The 17478-nt window shown below is 41.9% G+C and overlaps 1 non-coding gene and 1 pseudogene across 1 annotated transcript; one reads left to right on the top strand and one right to left on the bottom strand.

Moving 5' to 3' along the window:
- LOC122686691 overlaps positions 1-17478 on the top strand; it is a 56334-nt pseudogene that overhangs the window by 22359 nt on the left and 16497 nt on the right.
- On the bottom strand, positions 7083-7155 carry TRNAE-CUC. The gene has a single exon. It is a non-coding gene; the product is annotated as a tRNA-Glu (tRNA).

The raw sequence follows: 17478 nt of genomic DNA, 5'->3' as shown, positions 1-17478 counted from the left end.
GGTTCTCACATGAAATACTGCAGGATCTTTCTGAAAGGCAAGTTCCCATCAGAAACTCTCTGCTCAGAATGTTTCAATGGCTTTCCAGCTCCTCTAAGACAAAGTCTAAATCCCCTAATGGAGCTTAAAGATCTCTTTGCAAGTTCCCCTCTCTCTGCACCTGCGCCCCATCTGAACCTCCTCCTGCATGTCCATGTGTCAGCCTTTCCAATATGCTCGCTGGTCCCTGATGCACTTGGCTCCTCCTGCCTTGAGGTCTTTCCTTGTAGGTGCTTCAGGCCCTGCTCTGAATTCTCTGCACAAATCAACTCACTTCCTCCTCACCACCACCCTCTAAAGCAGATAATATTACTTCCATTTTACAGACGGGGGAGCTCATATGTTAAGCATTTTGCCTGGAGTCAAGTAGCTAATAAATTGTAGAGCTGGATTAGTCCCCTGACCTGAAATGCCCTTCCTTCCTTTCTCTGGGCCAACTTCTACCCATCTTTCAAGTCAATGCAAGCACCCACTTTGCTGGTAAGTCTGCCTATGACCTGAACTTAACCCCAGACAGCAAGCTAATCATTTGCTACATGATCATCTCCTCTAAGCAGTATATCCACAGAGGATAGGCCTGTGTCCTGTCCTCACTTCGTCCCCATATTCTACACTGGGAATCTAATGAATGGAAAGGAACTCATTAATGAATAAGTGAATTAGCTACTTCCAGGGTTCCTTTTGTAGTTGTAATATGATACCATAGTCATTAGCCAAATTGTAAAATTTTGGTCGTTGGTTTTTCCCATAATGTGTACAGAAATTTGGCCAAAGCTTACTTGCAGACCAGTTGTCTCCTGAAAATCAGCTCAACTATCTCAAGTTTATTCAAGAGCATTACTGCTTTGTGAAGTGTTCTAGAATCATCTCAAAATGCACAGCTACAGGAAATTAAAGCTACCAATCCCAGCATGTTCTTTGCCCAGATGCCCTTTGAGTTCACCCACTTGAGGATGTGAGTTAGCCTGCAGGTGAGTCAGGGAATCAGAGCAGAGGAGACTCAGGGGTGCCAGCTGGCCCCACAAGGGGTCAGATGGGCAATGAGCAAGAGAGGAGCAGTTGACCCGGTGAGAAACACACTTGAACCTTTTCTACACAAAACACTCACCATGAGAAAGCAAATACTGACAATCAGATAACCATGTTGAGGTTTTTCAGTCAAAAAGGCATGCCTGACTCTGCAACCTCATGGACTGCACATGCCAGGCTTCCCTGTCCTTCACTATCTCCTGGAGTTAACTCAAACTCATGTCCATTGAGTCAGTGATACCATCCAACCATCTCATCCTCTGTCGCCCCCTTCTCCTTCTGCCCTCAGTCTTTCTCAGCATCAGGGTCTTTTCCAATGAGTCAGCTCTTCACATCAGGTGACCAAAGTATTAGCATGAGAAGCCATAAAGAGGAGTTGGAATAGTGAAGCACTTGCCTTCCTGACCTGCCTACACAAATATCACCAAAGGGTCTCGTATTCATACTGTATTCATTGTATTTTCTTATATTCTGCATTCTCTGTGTTCTGGCATCTAGTGCTTTGCTGTGGCAGGTGAGGGGATGGGGAGACTGCCCTCCCAGGGCCAGCAGATTCTTAGAGATAACACACACATGCAGCTTTTGGAGACAAATCAACTAGTCCAAAGTCCACATCCCAGTGACCTCATTTCTCAAGCTTTTACACTTCAAGCTGATATTCCTCCACCTGTATCAATCAGGGGCCAGGAATGATTCCCACCCTTTATGGTGAGCAGGGGCTTCCCTGGTGGCTCAGGTGGTAAAGAATCTGCCAATGCAGGAGACACAGGTTCAATCCCTGGGTCTAGAAGATCCCCTGGAGAGGAAAATGGCAATCCACTTCAGTATTCTTGCCTGGAAAATTCCATGGACAGAGGAGCCTGGCAGGCTGCAGACCACGGGGTCGCAAAGAGTCAGACACGACTGAACAACTAAACAACAATGGTGAGTGGCACTGTGAGTGGCATTGGAAAAGGCACTCATTTCATCACCATCTCACAGGTAAGGAAAACAAAACAAGACAAGAGACAGAGCCTAGAGTGGATATTGCATCTAAAGACAGTGAAGTGCTTTTGAAATTGAGTCAGGAAGCTTTTGGGCCACAACGAGGACTGAATCGCACATGTCCCTATGGTGATCTCCTGAAACTGATTCCGCAGAACTGTAGTTGAAGGGGGCCTGTATTTTTCACAATAGAAATACATGCTTCTTGTCCAAAGAGGTGCTGTGCTATACTCAGTCGCTCAGTCATGTCCAACTCTTTGCGACCCCAGGGACTATAGCCAGCCAGGCTCCTCTGTCCATGGGGATTCTCCAGGCATCAATACTGGAGTGGGTTGCTGTTCCCTTCTCCAGGGGATCTTCCTGACCCAGGAATAGAACTGGGGTCTCCTTCAATGCAGGTGGATTCTTTACCGTCTGAACCACCAGGGAAGGCCAAGAATACTGGAGTGGGTTGCCATGCCTTCTTCCAAGGGATCTTGCCAACCTAGGAATCAAACCAGGGTCTCCCACATCACAGGCAGGTTTGTTACCAGCTGAGGTACCAGGTGCTAGATTACATAAAATCATTAGAGGACATAGTCACTATTAGTCTAAATGATTTCCTAAAAGCCCATGGCTATACTGGGGCATCTAAGAGGGTTAGCAACAAGAAAGTATAACTTTAACAATGAAGTTATGCAACCAGTAAGGGAAAAAAAAGAATCTGGCAACTTAAAAAGGTTTTCTGTTTTTCTTTCTTACAGAAGGCTTAATCTGGCCCAAGCCTAAGAAGATATATCTCCAATTGTCAGTGTAGGCTTAAATCACTTATTATATTAAAATGTGATATAACCACCTTCGTTCCACTTTGGCTTGTGAGTTCTTTTCTCAATTAGGAATTACTGTGACGTTTGAGAGCCTCTTTGCATACAAAGCTTTCCCAGCACCTCACTGTTGTGTTTTCAAATAAGAATAAAGGAAAAGCAACCAGCACCGTCAGCAATGACTCCCTGTGAATGAGGAAATCCAAATTGGGGAGTGTCCATTTCCTTTGGAAATATGAATCAGTGTTCCTGATCTGGAATATAGATTTCTGTAGTAACTTGTATCTTTGATAAAGATTTTTATTCAGGGTGAAGAAAATGGAGATATGTTAAATGGACTTTACAAATTCTAATCGAAGCATTGTCAGTGGACAAAGTTTTCCAAATTACCTCTTATGTGCAGGGTACACAGCAGATGTAGAATACATTATTTTTACTATTGAGAAGCAAAATCAAGAGGATAAAAGTTTGGGGAATTCCCTGGAGGTCCACAGGTTAGGGCTCTGTGCTTTCACTGACAAAGGCATGGGTTCAATTCCTGGTGGAGGAACTAAGATCCCACAAGCCTCACGGTATGGGGGGGGGGGGGGGAGAGGATAAAGTTTTAAGAGTGGAAGATTATTTGGACCACCATCAACCCTATTTAGAAACAAAATTCCTAGCTCCATGTTTTCTAAGGTGCATTTGGGGAAATTGCTGTTGAAATCCTAACAGAAATCTACCTTGGCTCTTTATCCCACTTTGGAGCTAAGGTCGAGTGCCCAGCTTTCACTGTAACTGGGCCTCATTAAGGAACATAGGATGAAGAATAATAACACAAAATGCACATATTTTTAAAGAATCAACCCAGTAAAGAACAAAGAACTACACTTACTGACATGAGATATCTTCTACTTGCTGCCCAGGTCTGTGGAATGACAACCACGTCCCCCACAACACTCTCCTTTTACAGTTTTCCCTGCACCTGGGGAAACCTTCCACAGTAGAAGGAACAGTTTTGAAATATCCCAAGATAAGTTTAGCAGTTGGGACTGAAGAGAGACGAGCACTGATTCCTCTAATGGGGGCTTAGGAAAGCCCATGTTATTTGGAGGCCTGTGTTCAAGCTTGAACAGTTCCCCTGATTGTCATTAGAATCTCCTGGATTTAACTAAATATCCTCTCTTTATCCCTTGGCATGCACTGTCGACTAATGACGTGAATACCTGACACCAAATCTCAGAAAATATTATATTTTATAACTTCCTAGTTAAATCATTTCATTTTCATTATTGGAGCCAAGGTCCGGTTTTGCAATTTGATTGTGAAATGTCTGTATGTTATAAAATACCAGGAGCAATTTTTAATATAGTAAACCCACACCTTGTGGCTGATTTGTGAACATGATTATCAAATAGGCAGAAAGCAAAGGCAGATAGTGATTATTATAATGGCATACAAGCAAAACAGCCAATAATTGTGACCCTGGAGGTATCCTGAGGTATGAAAATGCCTTCCCAGGAGGCGCTAGTGGCAAAGAACCCGCCTCCAGTTCAGGAGATCTGAGAGACACGAGTTCTATCTCTGGGTCGGGAAGAGCCCCTGGAGAAGAAAATGGCAACCCACTCCAATATTCTTTCCTGGAGAATTCCATGGACAGAGGAGCCTGCTGGGCTACAGTCCATGGGGTCACAAAAAGTAGGACATGACTGAAGCCACTTAGCACGCACACATAAGTAATTTACAATATTAAATCAGTTTCACCTATACAACCAAATGACTGGTTTCTATGATTCTCATAGAATATGCTGAAAGTGACCTTAAAATTTTTCCATCTTTAAGATACATATGTTTGTAATAGTTTCTAATATGTAAAGCATTGAAAGCTTGTCTACATATATATTTTTAATAAGACTGAGTAACAGGGGCTTTCCTGGTGGTCCAGCAGTTGAGAGTCCACCTTGCAATGCAAAGAACACTGGTTCGATGCCTGGGCTGGGAAGATCCCACATGCCACGGGGCAGCTAAGCCACAAATACTGGTTCTGCACTCTGGAGCACACAAGCCCCAACCAGTGAACCCACATGCCACAGCCACTGAAGCCCACGCATCCTAGAGCCCATACCCCACAACAAGAGAAGCCACTGCAACAAGACAGAAGCCCTCGCTCTCTGCAACTAGAAAAAGCCTGCAGCAACAGAGAGCCAGCTCAGCCAAAAATAAATGAATAAACAAACTGAGTAACAAAAGGAAAAACTCATGGGCATTTTCTCCCACTTAATTTTTTTTTTTTTTTTTTAATTTTCATGCTCTGCTATTTTACCACTAAATATGGTGATTTGTGACTGTGAGCTCATGTTCCTTGCAAGTGCATTCATGGAAACGAAAGGGAAGGAAGGGAGGGAGAAGAAAAACGATGAATACAGCTTAGCTTGGAAGAGCAGTGTATTAAGACTTCCAGGGAGGCTGAAGTGGTTCATAGGATGGAGTTCGGAATACAGTAAGCAGGGTAGGAGTGTGCCCTCTGCTGGTAGCTGCTGAGTGGTGCAGAGAACAGCACGTCCGGATGGAGCCTCCGGCAGCCTCCTTCAGCGCTTTGTGCTGACTTGCCTCCTACAACAAGAAGTTCCTTCTCTTTTGCAGGCAATGTGATGGCAAGATAGGGTAGAAACAGGAACTGCTGGGCATCTGACAGGAGATTACCATTTGACTGTGGGGAATAGGAATTCACTGACTTTCCTCCACCCTGCTCGACCCCAACAAAAAGCTGAAAACCTGGAACTATTTGTGTCCTGGGGGTGAGCGGATTCATAGAACACAGGCAGGATGTGGGTACTAAAGTGCTTCAGGCATGTCCAACTCTGTGTGACCCTGTGGACTGTAGCCCGCCAGGCTCCCCTGTCTATGGGATTCTTCAGGCAAAAATACTAGAGAGGATTGTCCAAAGGGGATCTTATGAGGGGATCTTCCTGACCCAGGGATGGACCCTGCGTCTCTTAAGTCTCCTGCATTGGCAGGCGGGTTCTTTACCACTAGTGCCACTGGGGACACAGGACATTCAGTGCTAAAACTTGGACCTTCTGAGCAAACCAGAAGTGTTCGTCACCCTGTTCTCAGTGTCCTTGTCTTCCTGGGAATAAAAATAACAATGGATGACATTTATTTAGCACTTTCTTTGTGCTCTATATATCTTATGTCATAATCCTCACACCAGCTTAGGAGGGAGGTATTTCTGAGATAATAAAATTTATGAGCCTGGAAGAGTTCACAGATTTCTGTCCCCCACCCCATCCCACCCCACTAAAGAAAAGTCTATAAAGACAGGTCTACTCAAAGCACCCCGCTGCCATCCCTGTAGGTGAGTGTTCCATCATTTACACTGGCTATTTCTAATGTTTCTGTCTTTGCAAACTTAATGTTTCTCCCCCCCTTTTTTCCCCTATGATTAATTACAATGGATTTCTCCCTCCACCCATACCTGTATTTGCCTTTTGAATTTCAGGAAGCCTTGCAAAAGTAACCTTTAAAATGTGACATCTCTTAGTAATTTTGACAATGAGATAGAGAACAAAATTTGGAAGAATTCTTACAGAGAAATCAGCTCTTCTCTGTCCCCCTCCCTCACCCACCGCAGGGGTGAGAACAGGCTTCTGCTCCCAAACATTTGTAGACTCACCCAGATAGTGTTTCTCTGTTTTCTTTCTCATGTTCTAAGCTTTATGTCAGAAAGGAGACTTTAACATGCATTTAATCTGAAAAAAAAAAATCAAAATGCCTAAGATTCTGGCAGGCAAAGTTAGATATAATAATTACTTATAGGCAGAAATGTTTACTTAATTTTTATTGCCGGTTATTAAGTATTTGAAAGAATCTTTTTTTTTTTTTTTTAAGAATCTTTGATAACACTCTAATTAAGCCCTGGAATCGAGATATTTTCTGGAAGAGGTAGATATTGATGTCTTTAAGTTTAAAAAAATATCCAGTTTAAAATTTCTTTGACTGATATAAGAAGAAAAGTTGTTCATTTTATATTGCTGGGTTTTAGGGGGTGGTCGGAGGAAGGCTCAAAAGGGAGGGGATATATGTATAATAATGACAGATTCACATTGTTGTATGGCAGAAACCAACACAACACTGTAAAGCAATTATCCTCCAATTAAAAATAAATAAATATAATTAAAAAACAATTAATTGCTGGATTTCCTTTTTTTTTTTTTTGGCCTCACCCCAAAGCTTGTGGGATTTTAGTTCCCTGACCAAGGATTGAACTTGGGCCCATGGCAGTGAGAGAACCAAGTGCCAACCACTAGACCACCAGGGAACCCCCTGGGTTTCCATTTTAAATGTAGACCCAGGCACATCTTTTCTGAGAATCCAACTCACAGCTTGACGAAGAAAAATATAATGTACTAAGAAAGGAGGTTATCAGACAACTTTTTTTTTTTTTCAAGGAGAGCTCTTTCCCCCAAACGCATAAAACTAACTTCCAAGTGAAACTGGATTTGAATTGAGATCAGGGAGCACAGAAGAATTTGCAGAAATCTGACATTCCAGGATTCCCCTCATTTGGGACAAATTCATTTATTGTTACTTCCCTCCCTCCCTCTCTCTTATACTTTCCATCTTATCTGGTTTTTTTCTGCTCTTTTCTTGCTTTCATTTCCGAATTTAGGTGCAGAAGGTTGGGTTCATCACACACCTCGGTTTATGACATAACATCCCATTTGCCCTGGTAAAGCTGCAATCTTGTTTAATTGATTCCTTTTACCCCTCGTCTCCATTTCCATATTCCTGTCTTCCATGAAGAAACCACTGTCCTAAGATGGCAGAGGAGTAGGACGGGGAGACCACTTTTTCTCCTACAAATTCATCAAAAGAATAACTGAATGCAGAGCAAACTTCACAGAACAACTTCTGATCGCTAGCTGAGGTCATCAGGCACCCAGAAAAGCAGCCCATTGTCTTCAAAAGGAGGTAGGACAAAATATAAAAGATAAAAAGTGAGACAAAAGAGCTGAGGACGGAGATTTGTCCCGGGAAGGGAGTCTTGGGTGGCATTGCTTGGGGTAGGGTCTGGGCCTGAGTGCCCTGAGGACAATCGGAGGGAGCTTCTGTGAGGTGCCAACTTGAACTGTGGGAGACCAAAAGAGAGAGAGTACATTAACTGGCCCGAACACACTGCCGGCCGTTCGCAGAACAAAGGGACCGAGAAAGTCCAGAGAAGAGCTCGCAGGCTGCGGACCGGCCCAGCCCCGCCGGAGGCAGGAGGCAGGGGGGAGGGGAAGGTCGCGGCGAGACACAGGGCGCAGGCACCCGACCGGCACGGGCGGGGACTGGGGCTGGGGACGCAGAGGGCAGAGGGCGCACGCCACCGACTGGCGCCAGCGGAAACTGAGACTGGGTCCACGGAAGGGAGTGGGCGCGCCACGCCTGGGGAGAGTGCGCCCACCAAGCCACTGGCTGCCTGGACCGCTCTGACGGGGAAGGCACAGAGAGCAGGCGCAGCTTTTCGTTCCACGCTTTTGTGGAACACCCGAGGGCTGGAACCTCGCGCAGCGCGGGGCGCGCTCCATATAGAGCAGCCGGGAGCCTGAGCAGCGCAGACGGAGAAAGCAGCGTCATGCCCTCCCGGCAGCGCCAGCCCGTCCCCGCGGCGCAGGCCCGCCCCCACAGCGCCAGCCCATTCCCGCAGCGGCAGCCCCTCCCAGCAGCGTGACGGAACTAGCTACCTGAATGAGTCCACCTCTGCCCACCTGTGTCAGGGCGGAAATGAGGCCCTGAAGAGACCGGCAAACAGAAGCCAAATAAACAAAGGGAACCGCTTCAGAAGGGACTGGTGCAACAGATTAAAATCCCTCTAGAAAACACCAACTACACCGTAAGAGGCCTGTAGATACCGAGAAGTGTAAGCTGGAACGAGGAGCTATCTGAAACTGAGCCGAACCCACACTGACCGCAACAGCTCTAGAGAAACTCCTAGATATAATTTTACTTTTTTCTCTCTTTTTTTTTTTCTTTTTTTATTTTTTCTTTTATATTTTTTTCTCTTTTATTTTCCTTTAAAATCCCCTATTACTCCCCCATTACTCCTTAACTTTCATTTCCATAGATTTTTACGATTTTTTTAATTAGGGGAAAAAAAACTTTTTTTTTTCTTTTTTTCTTTTCTTTTTTTTTTCTGTTCTTTTTCTTTTTTTTTCTTCTTTTTTTTTCTTTTTCTTTCCTTTTTCTCTTCTATTTTCTATTTTTCTTTTCCTCTTATTTCTTTTAAAGTCCTCTAGTACTCCTCTACTACTCCTTAATTTTCATTTTCAACACACTATAACCTTACAAAAAAAAAAGAAGAGAAGCCCTATTTTTAAACCGAAGATTATTCTCTCCCAATCTTGACTCTCTGTTTTCTACCTCAGAACACCTCTATTTCCTCCTTTCCCCTTCTCTTCCCAATCCAATTCTGTGAATCTTTGTAGGTGACTGGGATACGGAGAACACTCTGGGAACAGATAGCTGCGTAGATCTGTCTCTCTCCTCTTGAGTCCCCCTTTTTCTCCTCGTGCTCATCTCTATCTTCCTCCTCTCTCTCCTCTTCTTCATGTAAATCTGTGAACCTCTCTGGGTATGCCTAACGGGGGAGAATCTTTTCGCCATTAACCTAGAAGTTTTCTTATCAGTGCTGTATAGTTGGAGAAGTCCTGAGACTACAGGAAGAATAAAACTGAAATCCAGAGGCAGGAGACTTAAGCCCAAAACCTGAGAACACCAGAAAACTCCTGACTACATGGAACTTTAAGTAATAAGTGACCGTCCAAAAGCCTCCATACCTACACTGAAACCAACCACCACCCAAGAGCCAATAAGTTATAGAGCAAGACATAGCACGCAAATTCTCCAGCAACGCAGGAACATAGCCCTGAACGTCAACATACAGGCTGCCCAAGGTCACACCTAACACATAGACCCATCTCAAAACTCATTACTGGGCACTCCATTGCTCTCCAAAGAGAAGAAATCAAGTTCCATGCACGAGAACACTGACGCAAACTTCCCTAACCAGGAAACCTTGACAAGCCAATCGTCTAACCCCACCCACTGGGTAAATCTTCCACAATAAAAAGGAACCACAGGCCTCCAGAATACAGAAAGCCCACTCCAGACACAGCAATCTAAACAAGATGAAAAGGCAGAGAAATACCCAACAGGTAAAGGAACATGAAAAATGCCCACCAAGTCAAACAAAAGAGGAGGAGATAGGAAATCTACCTGAAAAAGAATTTAGAATAATGATAATAAAAATGATCCAAAATCTTGAAAACAAAATGGAGTTACAGATAAATAGCCTGGAAACAAAAATTGAAAAGATACAAGAAATGTTTAATAAAGACCTAGAAGAAATAAAAAAGACTCAATTAAAAATGAATAATGCAATGAATGAGATCAAAAACACTTTGGAGGGAACCAAGAGTAGAATAACAGAGACAGAAGATAGGATAAGTGAGGTAGAAGATAAAATGGTGGAAATAAATGAAGCAGAGAGGAAAAAAGAAAAAAGGATCAAAAGAAATGAGGACAACCTCAGGGACCTCTGGGACAATGTGAAACGCCCCAACATTCGAATCATAGGAGTTCCAGAAGAAGAAGACAAAAAGAAAGGCCATGAGAAAATACTCGAGGAGATAATAGCTAAAAACTTCCCTAAAATGGGGAAGGAAATAGCCACCCAAGTCCAAGAAACCCAGAGAGTCCCAAACAGGATAAACCCAAGGCGAAACACCCCAAGACACATATGAATAAAATTCACAAAGATCAAACACAAAGAACAAATATTAAAAGCAGCAAGGGAGAAACAACAAATAACACACAAAGGGATTCCCATAAGGATAACAGCTGATCTATCAATAGAAACCCTCCAGGCCAGAAGGGAATGGCAGGACGTACTGAAAGTAATGAAAGAGAATAACCTACAACCTAGATTACTGTATCCAGCAAGGATCTCATTCAGATATGAAGGAGAAATCAAAAGCTTTACAGATAAGCAAAAGCTGAGAGAATTCAGCACCACCAAACCAGCTCTTCAACAAATGCTAAAGGATCTTCTCTAGACAGGAAATGCAGAAAGGTTGTATAAACGTGAACCCAAAACAACAAAGTAAATGGCAACGGGACCACACCTATCAATAATTACGCTAAATGTAAATGGGTTGAATGCCCCAACCAAAAGACAAAGATTGGCTGAATGGATACAAAAACAAGACCCCTATATATGCTGTCTACAAGAGACCCACCTCAAAGCAAGGGACACATACAGACTGAAAGTGAAGGGCTGGAAAAAAATATTTCATGCAAACGGGGAACGAAAGAAAGCAGGAGTCGCAATACTCATATCAGATAAAATAGACTTTCAAATAAAGGCTGTGAAAAGAGACAAAGAAGGACACTACATAATGATCAAAGGATCAATCCAAGAAGAAGATATAACAATTATAAATATATATGCACCCAACATAGGAGCACCGCAATATGTACGGCAAACGCTAACGAGTATGAAAGAGGAAATTAATAGTAACACAATAATAGTGGGAGACTTTAATACCCCACTCACAACTATGGATAGATCAACTAAACAGAAAATTAACAAGGAAACACAAACCTTAAATGACACAATGGACCAGCTAGACCTAATTGACATCTATAGGACATTTCACCCCAAAACAATCAACTTCACCTTTTTCTCAAGTGCACAAGGAACCTTCTCCAGAATAGATCACATCCTGGGCCATAAATCTGGTCTTGGAAAATTCAAAAAAATTGAAATCATTCCAGTCATCTTTTCTGACCACAGTGCAGTAAGATTAGATCTCAATTACAGGAAAAAAATTGTTAAAAATTCAAACATATGGAGGCTAAATAACACACTTCTGAATAACCAACAAATCATAGAAGAAATCAAAAAAGAAATCAAAATATGTATAGAAATGAATGAAAATGAAAACACAACAACCCAAAACCTATGGGACACTGTAAAAGCAGTGCTAAGGGGAAGGTTCATAGCATTACAGGCTTATATCAAGAAACAAGAAAAAAACCAAATAAATAACCTAACTCTACACCTAAAGCAATTAGAGAAGGAAGAAATGAAGAACCCCAGAGTTAGCAGAAGGAAAGAAATCTTAAATATCAGGGCAGAAATAAATGCAAAAGAAACTAAAGAGACCATAGCAAAAATCAACAAAGCTAAAAGCTGGTTTTTTGAAAAGATAAACAAAATTGACAAACCATTAGCAAGACTCATTAAGAAGCAAAGAGAGAAGAACCAAATTAACAAAATTAGAAATGAAAATGGAGAGATCACAACAGACAACACTGAAATACAAAGGATCATAAGAGACTACTACCAGCAGCTCTATGCCAATAAAATGGGCAACTTGGATGAAATGGACAAATTTTTAGAAAAGTATAACTTTCCAAAACTGAACCAGGAAGAAATAGAAGATCTTAACAGACCCATCACAAGCAAGGAAATCGAAACTGTAATCAAACATCTTCCAGCAAACAAAAGCCCAGGACCAGATGGCTTCACAGCTGAATTCTACCAAAAATTTAGAGAAGAGCTAACACCTATCTTACTCAAACTCTTCCAGAAAATTGCAGATGAAGGTAAGCTTCCAAACTCATTCTATGAAGCCACCATTACCCTTATTCCAAAACCAGACAAAGATGCCACAAAAAAAGAAAACTACAGGCCAATATCACTGATGAACATAGATGCAAAAATCCTTAACAAAATTCTAGCAAACAGAATCCAACAACATATTAAAAAAATCATACACCACGACCAAGTGGGCTTTATCCCAGGAATGCAAGGATTCTTTAATATCCACAAATCAATCAATGTAATACACCACATTAACAAATTGAAAGATAAAAACCATATGATTATCTCAATAGATGCAGAGAAAGCCTTTGACAAAATTCAACACTCATTTATGATTAAAACTCTCCAAAAAGCAGGAATAGAAGGCACATACCTCAACATAATAAAAGCTATATATGACAAACCCACAGCAAGCATCACCCTCAATGGTGAAAAATTGAAAGCATTTCCCCTGAAATCAGGAACAAGACAAGGATGCCCACTCTCACCACTACTATTCAACATAGTGTTGGAAGTTTTGGCCACAGCAATCAGAGCAGAAAAAGAAGTAAAACGAATCCAGATAGGAAAAGAAGAAGTGAAACTCTCACTGTTTGCAGATGACATGATCCTCTACATAGAAAACCCTAAAGACTCTACCAGAAAATTACTAGAGCTAATCAATGAATATAGTAAAATTGCAGGATATAAAATTAACACACAGAAATCCCTTGCATTCCTATATACTAACAATGAAAAAACAGAAAGAGAAATTAAGGAAACAATACCATTCACCATTGCAACAAAAAGAATAAAATACTTAGGAGTATATCTACCTAAAGAAACAAAAGACCTATACATAGAAAACTATAAAACACTGATGAAAGAAATCAAAGAGGACACAAACAGATGGAGAAACATACCGTGTTCATGGATTGGAAGAATCAATATTGTCAAAATGGCTATTCTACCCAAAGCAGTCTATAGATTCAATGCAATCCCTATCAAGCTACCAACGGTATTTTTCACAGAACTAGAACAAATAATTTCACAATTTGTATGGAAATACAAAAAACCTCGAATAGCCAAAGTAATCCTGAGAAAGAAGAATGGAACTGGAGGAATCAACCTGCCTGACTTCAGACTCTACTACAAAGCCACAGTCATCAAGACAGTATGGTACTGGCACAAAGACAGAAATATAGATCAATGGAACAGAATAGAAAGCCCAGAGATAAATCCACGAACCTATGGACACCTTATCTTTGACAAAGGAGGCAAGGATATACAATGGAAAAAAGACAACCTCTTTAACAAGTGGTGCTGGGAAAACTGGTCAACCACTTGTAAAAGAATGAAACTAGAACACTTTCTAACACCATACACAAAAATAAACTCAAAATGGATTAAAGATCTAAATGTAAGACCAGAAACTATAAAACTCCTAGACGAGAACATAGGCAAAACACTCTCCGACATAAATCACAGCAAGATCCTCTATGACCCACCTCTCAGAATATTGGAAATAAAAACAAAACTAAACAAATGGGACCTAATGAAACTTAAAAGCTTTTGCACTACAAAGGAACCTATAAGTAAGGTGAAAAGACAGCCGTCAGATTGGGAGAAAATAATAGCAAATGAAGAAACAGACAAAGGATTAATCTCAAAAATATACAAGCAACTCCTGCACCTCAATTCCAGAAAAATAAATGACCCAATTCAAAAATGGGCCAAAGAACTAAACAGACATTTCTCCAAAGAAGACATACAGATGGCTAACAAACACATGAAAAGATGCTCAACATCACTCATTATTAGAGAAATGCAAATCAAAACCACAATGAGGTACCATTACTTGCCAGTCAGAATGGCTGCTATCCAAAAGTCTACAAGCAATAAATGCTGGAGACGGTGTGGAGAAAAGGGAACCCTCTTACACTGTTGGTGGGAATGCAAGCTAGTACAGGCGCTATGGAAAACAGTGTGGAGATTTCTTAAAAAACTGGAAATAGAACTGCCATATGACCCAGCAATCCCACTTCTGGGCATACACACTGAGGAAACCAGATCTGAAAGAGACACGTGCACCCCAATGTTCATTGCAGCACTGTTTATAATAGCCAGGACATGGAAGCAACCTAGATGCCCATCAGCAGATGAATGGATAAGGAAGCTGTGGTACATATACACCATGGAATATTACTCAGCCGTTAAAAAGAATTCATTTGAACAGTCCTAATGAGATGGATGAAACTGGAGCCCCTCATACAGAGTGAAGTAAGCCAGAAAGATAAAGAACATTACAGCATACTAACACATATATATGGAATTTAGAAAGATGGTAACGATAACCCTATATGCAAAACAGAAAAAGAGACACAGAAATACAGAACAGACTTTTGGACTCTGTGGGAAAATGTGAGGGTGGGATATTTCAAAAGAACAGCATGTATACTATCTATGGTGAAACAGATCACCAGCCCAGGTGGGATGCATGAGACAAATGCTTGGGCCTGGTGCACTGGGAAGACCCAGAGGAATCGGGTGGAGAGGGAGGTGGGAGGGGGAATCGGGATGGGGAATACGTGTAAATCTATGGCTGATTCATATCAATGTATGACAAAACCCACTGAAATGTTGTGAAGTAATTAGCCTCCAACTAATAAAAAATTTAAAAAAAAAAATTTAAAAAAAAAAAAAAAGAAACCACTGTCCTCTAGTGTATACTGTGCCTTCTTTTGTTCTGTATTCTCTTTAAAAGGTACATTTGTTTGGTATGCAGGCTTTATTTGACTAATATGATGTATAAAATATCTTGTTCTAGCATGCATATTATCTATAGTGAAACAGATCACCAGCCCAGGTGGGATGCATGAGACAAGTGCTCGGGCCTGATGCACTGGGAAATCCCAGAGGAATCAGGTGGAGAGGGAGGTGGGAGGGGGGATCGGGATGGGGAATACATGTAACTACATGGCTGATTCATGTCAATGTATGACAAAACCCACTGCAATGTTGTGAAGTAATTAGCCTCCAACTAATAAAAATAAATGAAAAAAAAAAATCTTGTTCTGTTGCTTTTTGTCTGTTGATACTTTTAAGACTCTTCCGTGTTGCTCAGAGCACAGCTAATGACTCTAACCTAAGTCACAGTGTCAGAATATAGACAACTTACTTTCAAATGGCTCAGAAAAAACAAGCAAAGGTGAATCTGCATGAAGGTGTCTGTGTTTTCTTTGTACTATACACTCAGCTTCTCTGGTTTAAATTTTTCAAAATAAAATGTTGAGGGAGAAGAAAGAGGAAATCATAGAAACATGAACAACGCACATGGAAATCTGAGTGTGAAAAGGTCTGCTTGTCCTTAGAAACGACTGTCAGTCTCCCAGGGCAGGAGTGGAGATGGCATCTGGTGACTTTTGAACCATGGTGTTGGAGAAGACTCTTGAGAGTCCCTTGGACTGCAAGGAGATCCAACCTGTCCATCCTAAAGGAAATCAGTCCTGAATATTCACTGGAAGGACTGATGCTGAAGCTGAAACCCCAATACTTTGGCCACCTGATGCGAAAAACTGACTCATTGGAAAAGACCCTGATGCTGGGAAAGATAGAAGGTGGGAGGAGAAGGGGACGACAGAGGGTGAGATGGTTGGATGGCATCACCGACTCGATGGACATGAGTGTGAGTTAACTCTGGGAGTTGGGTGATGAACAGGGAGGCATGGCCTGCTGCAGTCCATGGGTCACAAAGCATCAGACACAACTGAGCAACTGAACTGAACTCAACTGAACTGACAACCAGGGGGTAGCCTCCTGCTTTCCTGAGGTGAGCAGAGTCCTGTGCTGGCTCACTCTCCTGGGAGGCTAGGCTTTTTCTCCAGTGTCTTCCAGGTCTGTTTCCCTCACACTTAGGGTTCTCTCCAGGGACTGGGCAGAACTTGACTTGCCAGGTTTGCAGCTCCCAGGTTTGCACAGTGAAGCAACTCAAGTTCAGTGCCCCCACAGTTCTCCAAGCCAGGCTTCAACAGTACATGAACCATGAACTTCCAAATGTTCAAGCTGGATTTAGAAAAGGCAGAGGAATCAGAGATCAAATTGCCAACATCTGCTGGGTCATCAAAAAAGCAAGAGAGTTCCAGAAAAACATCTATTTCTTCAACTATGCCAAAGCCTTTGACTGTGTGCATCACAACAAACTGTGGAAAATTCTTCAAGAGATGGGGATACCAGACCACCTGACCTGCCTCCTGAGGAATCTGTATGCAGGTCAGGAAGCAAGTCAGAACTGGACATGGAACAACAGACTGGTTCCAGATCGGTAAAGGGGTATGTCAAGGCTGTATATTGTCACCCAGCTTATTTAACATATGCAGAGTACATCATGAGAAATAATGGGCTGGAGGAAGCACAAGCTGGAATCAAGATTGCCTGGAGAAATATCAATAAACTCAGATATGCAGATGACACCACCCTTATGGAAGAAAGTCAAGAGGAACTAAAGAGCCTCTTGATGAAAGTGAAAGAGGAGAGTGAAAAACTTGGCTTAAAGCTCAACATTCAGAAAACTAAGATCATGGCATCTGGTCCCATCACTTCATGGCAAATAAATGGGGAAACAGTGGAAACAGTGACCAACTTTATTTTTCTGGGCTCCAAAATCACTGCAGATGGTGACTGCAGCCATGAAATTAAAAGACTCTTACTCCTTGGGAGAAAAGTTATGACCAACCCAGACAGCATATTAAAAAGCAGAGACATTACTTTGCCAACAAAGTTCCATCTAGTCAAAGCTATGATTTTTCCAGTAGTAATGTATGGATGTGAGAGTTGGACTATAAAGAAAGCTGAACACTGAAGAATTATTGCTTTTGAACTGTGATGTTGGAGAAGACTCTTGAGAGTCCCTTGGACTACAAGGAGATCCAACCAGACCATCCTAAAGGAAATCAGTCCTGAATATTCATTGGAAGGACTGATGCTCAAGCTGAAACTCCAATACTTTGACCACCT

This window comes from Cervus elaphus, chromosome 30 (genome assembly GCF_910594005.1).
Source record: "Cervus elaphus chromosome 30, mCerEla1.1, whole genome shotgun sequence".
Lineage (NCBI taxonomy): Eukaryota > Metazoa > Chordata > Mammalia > Artiodactyla > Cervidae > Cervus > Cervus elaphus.
This window is presented reverse-complemented; position numbering and strand designations above follow the sequence as displayed.